The sequence below is a fragment of the Anthonomus grandis genome, chromosome 5 (assembly GCF_022605725.1).
Source record: "Anthonomus grandis grandis chromosome 5, icAntGran1.3, whole genome shotgun sequence".
In the NCBI taxonomy this organism is placed as follows: Eukaryota; Metazoa; Arthropoda; class Insecta; order Coleoptera; family Curculionidae; genus Anthonomus; species Anthonomus grandis.
This window is the reverse complement of record NC_065550.1, coordinates 13,961,332-13,967,344: the sequence shown is the minus strand read 5'-3', so window position 1 is coordinate 13,967,344 and position 6,013 is coordinate 13,961,332.

Here is a 6,013-nt window from a genome sequence, read left to right as displayed (position 1 = left end):
GATTTTATAAATGTAACAGAGAACGTATAATTTTATAGTAGGAAATTTATTTCTCCATGAATTTGGATCGCAGTATATCACATAAAAAATTATTTGCTCTATATTTTAATGTATAAATTATTTTTAATTCAGAAAAGTTATAATCATTGTATTATCTACTTTTACTTTTTAGATTTAGGATTAAAAACGACCGTGTACCGGATTCCAGCGTGCTATCCAGAGTGTCGTCAATTCTTAGTAGTGGATAGCTGCCTTTCTTTGTAATATAGATTCTTTCTTTGGAATAAAACTGGAAATGTCCAAGGTCTCTGGGAGAGTTTTATAACTCCGTATGCATTCGTTTCTTGGAGCATAAGAGAAACCTCACCTTCTTAAGCTATTGAAATTCTTTGAGGAACCTATTTTATTAGAACATTATCTTCAGTGTTCATTACGCATTAAATAAATAGTTCCCAGGCCATCGTCTAAGAAAAATACTTCAGAAGATTTTTCAAAAAGTTTTTAGAAATATACAGGTAAAGGAACGTTTCTATTTAAATGCTAAATTCTATCTGCATCCTTCATGACTGCGATTATTTCAAAGCAAAGCCCACATTCTCTTCTTGATTCAGATCTTGACTCTACCCTTTCAAGTTTACAATTCGAACCAGAGCAATAGATTCTTTCTGGAGAGTTAGCGTCTTTCCTGGAACGATTTGTTGACAATATATAGTTACCAAAACAGTTTCTCCATCTTTTCTTCCAGTAGTAGGATTAACCACCATCTTTGAATTATGTGCAGCTTGATTGTTATTGTAACATATCCTATTCTAGAACCTATAAATCCGAACTATTCTCGATTCTATTAGGCTCTGTCCAGGGCGTAGTTATCGCAGTTGGTTGAATCTTATACGTTGGGTTTGAAAATAGCGGCCAGCCTGCGTCACATAAAGTAGAAATTTTCCAGGTTCCTCGGATTTGCTCAAGGCTTGGGGCATTGACTTGGGCAATCTTCTAGATTTAACTACTAGATTTACCCAAAAACTATGCAAGCTTGTTAAGCAGGTCACTCTCCGCAGTTCCAATTGGTCTTATTTCAGATTTATAGTTGCTTTAAAAGGTGCGTTATACTTCGATCCATGGTACTACTACTTATACTCCAATTCATGGTGTGGTATCTTGCTTTACTTTGTCAGGGTCAAGAATTTAAAGTGGTTTAAAAATGTTGTTTCTTAAATTTCTCACGCTTCTACAAAAAAATCCAAGCAACCTAGTCTAAAATTTTTAGTTTGAATGGGTGTTAAATTAATTAGAATTTAATATAGTTGCTGTCACTACGGGTCCAAAGTACCTAGATATTGTCTAGAGGTTGAAATTTTCTTGGATCTTTAAAACCGATATCTTCTATTTGCGTTTTAATTGTATATTCACTTTTAAGCGAAGAATCAAAAAACGTTTGAATCATATTAGTTGATTTTTTATATAAAATGTAGTTTAGGAGATTCTGACTACATTTCACGACTTAGTTGACTATAATAAGGCAAAATATAGTCCAGAAATTAAAAATATTGTAATTTCTGTCAAATATTATCTTCTAATAAAATATGATTTTATTGCTGACAACATCAATAAAATAACATTTTAATGAATCATACAGCTCTAAGATTCTTTTCAGACCTTCGAGGGATAATCAATGAGTCTAAGATGGGTGAAGTAACTTATGATTTTGAACACTTTAGACTTTGAAATTCTTTGATTTCAAATTTTATATATGCACTTCATAGTAAATAACCCTGGAATATCAATTTGTAAAAACGCTATCACAGAGTTATAGGCATCAAAAATAACATTCGCTCCTTCTAAAGCAAATCCAATTAAATTTTGAATGTTGTTTTTAAAAATTTTTATTAGAAATTTGTAAATACCTCTTGTGGTACATTATTCTATTTTTTCATCTTTAATTAAAAAAAAATTATCTTTAACCAAACCGCAACGCAAACTCGCAAAGATGGTTTGTGTGAATAAATCTGTAGATTCGTCTACAGAAAATTTCTGATAATTATCGAAATTAAATCGCTCAACACCGATAACATTATTGATTATAGCGATAGGTTTGGCTCGTGCACAAACTAAACATTTTTTTTTAGAATCAGGAAATGCTGCAAGACACAATTGAGGCAAATGATCTATAACCATTATTGGAAATCAATCAGCCACAAATGTAGATAATCTGATTTCAGCTAAACAAAAATTATTTAGTATTTACCTTGAAAATTAAAAAAATATATTTAACCTTCTTAACTCTCTACCTTATCTTCTTTAGTATTGCAATCTGTGGCAAGTTTAGCTGAAGCTCAAGTTTAGCTTTCAAAACACGACCTAAACTTATAACATTATAAAACAAAAACAAGTATGTAAGATTAAAACCAAATAAACAACGCCAAAGAGTACTAAGAGTTCTAACACTTTTATACCATTTAGGGCCAAATTACGGACCAGCTGGTAAAGTTCCTGTGTGTTATCAGGCAGATAAATTCTATCCTCTCGGTAAACCTACCAATAGCTGTAGGAGGAATTATATACCAAATTTTAACCTGTTGTTAAGTAGCAGAAGGTTTACAATTTGGCAACAACATAATTGTTGTGGCCGGTACGATAATGTTAAGAAAAAAGAAAGATTAAGGTTATGAATATCTTGTCCTGACAAAAATAAATAAAATAAACAAAAATCATGGAAGTGTTTGGTTTTTATTTTGTGATAATAGTTATAGGTACTTGTATACTTGTTTTGTGCCAAATCCGATATTCTTTCTGTTAGTACTAGTATTAATACGTATTTGTATTTTTGCTAATTACTTGTAAATCCCACCAGACATTTGCCAGTGATTCACTGTACACAGCTTTTTAGAAACTGTATACTCTGCAGTAAATTTGGTAGTTTGGTGGAGTTTTAATAATTTTTTTTTTACATTAGGATGTCTTAATAACCTAATAAAAAAAGAGTAAAATATGCGAGTGCAATTGAATCAAAAAATTGACAGGGAAAAAATTGACAGACGAGTTTAATGTAAAAAACTCTGTGTCGGGGGTGGTTCGAACCCTGAATAATCTTCGAACAAAGCATGGGGGTATAAAAAAAAATCTAAGAAAAAAAGAACAAACAGAAAATATTTAAAACTTGTGACTGGTATTTAAATATGGTGGCTCAAATTTGACGTTCTTATATGGGATTTGTTAAATGTATGTTTTCTTTTCAATTCTCAGTCACATAACAGTAACATACCCAGCAAACAGGGGCAGCTGAGAGAAGGGTGTAACCTTAAGTCGGGCATTATCATATTAAATAAAGAGAGATTTAACCAGATGAAAAATAACAAAATACTCATACAGATTAAGACCAAAATTTAAAATATTATACACAAACTTCTTACAAAACTATGCTCTTTGAAAAATATGATGTTATAATTTTCCTGGTAAACCTTTTATACGCTGCTTTTTCCTGTTGTTAACTTATTCTACTGGTAAGCAAGAATTATCCCGCTGGTAAGACTTAATGGTAGCAGAAGGATAACTTTTCCGGACACTTTATCAGCCGGTTTATAATTTGGCCCTTAACAAAATATCTTTACTATCAAATACACAACGAAAAATCATGTTTTTTGTGCAATCATTTCAGTGCAATCTTTAATACGGCTGAGTATCGCAAAGCTCAAGAGATGGCAGTACATCAAAATTAACAAAAAAAATTTTGATTGGAATAATGTTAAGGCTAAATCGGTAGAACAACCAAAAAATCCGTTGAGATGGCAACACTGTGCAGTGGGCAAAATTGCTACAGTGAATATAGCTAGAGGTCTGTTCTGCATATAGGTCACAGAACACAAATATAGATCTCCTGATGCACCGTTCGTGCCCCAACGAAGGTTACCAGAGGCTTAACCAATAATAATGTTTGTTATGTCGCTAGGCAAACTATAAGTCTTGCTAGATATATATAAACCCAGATACTTAAACTTAGCGCGCTGTTCACAAATGGCATGGTCAGCAGTTTCTGCCTCCCCTTACACCAACAGTCTTCCGATGTTTATTTGCGCAATATATAAATCTACTTTTATTTTTCCTGGCGTCTTAAGTCACTAAAGCCTGTGTTTAGTTAAAAGACCCGTCAATAGCCGGATTTCGGGTCTCTTTATGCGCAGTAATTGGTAAAACAGCCAAAGGACCCATCTATATGTGCCTTAGCTTATCTCATGCCAGGTCTGTGTTCCATCTCCGGAGGGTCTCTATCATGCAGACTCTTCTCTGAAGCGGGGCGTACATATTTCGCTATACCAATTATAGGTTTCGAGCCTACCGGAAGTTGTGCGGATCCCAATCTAGCAAGAGAGTACCAGCATTGCCTGAATGATTAAGCATCAGAACGAGCTGAACCCTGCATCCAGTTTCTCTCGGGCCTTTATACATTGCAGTACAAGCCTCAAGCTTACCTTTTTAGCCATAAAATTTATTATCATTCCTTAAATCAAACGGTCGTCAAGTATTTTAGCTGCACCCGTCTTAAATGTACAATGGATGGTGTGCCAAAGTTACGTCTCCTTGTGAAAAGTCAGAGCTCTGTTTTTTTGGGATTAATCCTTAACTATTCCGAAAGGCATCACCGGTCAATATTTTAAATGCAGTGCATTGTAGCGTCGTCCTTTCCAGGGCAATGTACCTGCGTGTACAGGTCTGCCCTGTTTAGATAACTGATTAGGGCATCGATCACTAGATACCACAGACTAATACTTTTTTATGGTCTCCGACTAGTGTCAGCGACTTCATTTTAGCACCAGGGTCCTTGGATCGTACTTTGCAGCGGCGTGCCACAGAGGATCTACTGTGAACATTATCGCAGAATCATTTCAGCACTGTCTTTGAAAGTCCTGAAGTGCCATACGGCCATCCCAGTCGGTGGCGAGCTGGAGCGCTTGGCTTTGTGAAGGAGCCGGCGGGTGGACTGTTGGTGTTTTTCCCCGTTGTTGTTCCGAAAGGCTTTTTTTGCGTTCGAAGTTCTCCGGCTAAGTAGACAGCTATCCTCGAATGCCTCAATTATCACGCGAGTCAGCTTGCCAATCCGAATCTCAGTGTCTGCCGGAAGCCGGAAGGATGTATCTTGCCTGCATGTCCGAAAGGCCACAAACGAGTGGCTCCCGAAAGGGGTCCCCATCGGTGTTCCCCGTGTTCTTGTAGATTTAATTGTCACGACGAGCTGAGAGAGAAAGTGCCTGTGATCCGACAGACACATTCTCTTAGAGTTATTGGAGGGTCGGGAAGGGATTAGGCTTAGATAAATCTTGTTTTCTAATTTGGTCACACCAGTAGTTCGGAAGTAGCAATCCATGAAAGCAGAGCACTTCACTTGGGTAAGGCTAAATACCAGAAGATCGCCCAGCATTCCAGATTGAGCTGATGGAAAAATAGGAAAAGGAAAGAGTCATGAGGGAGTTAACTCAATTTGGAAGAGCGCAGTATAAACTCGATTAGTATGTCCTAAATCAAAGCTAGACACTTAATAAGTTACAAAAAACAGAGCCCATAAACAAGAGAGAACGAGAGAGATTCTATTTACCTTCAAGGCTTTTGCACTGCATACTTGGATGTCGAAAAATAGAGTCGCGTCAAAGGCTACGCGTCGATTATTTATTTGATTAGACATTTATTTACGTACGCTTCATTAAGCGAGTTTTCTTTTCCACAAATAGCAAGCAGCAGTACACGTTATTTATGTTTATAAATCAGCGTCTCTCAATAACTTAAGTTCCTTAATAAGGTCACGAAGAAATGTGAACGAAGCAGATTAATTTTTTTCTAAGTTATTATTGATATTCATTACACAATTTAAAGTATCAAACAAACTCATCAAGCCTAACTATCCGCTACCCTCTCTAAAGGACAGTCCTTATTGATACATGAGAATTTTGAATAATCTGATATTCTTCTGCGATGACATTGTTTCAGTTCTGGTAAGGCTCGTTTAGAGTCGTAGTCAACAAAT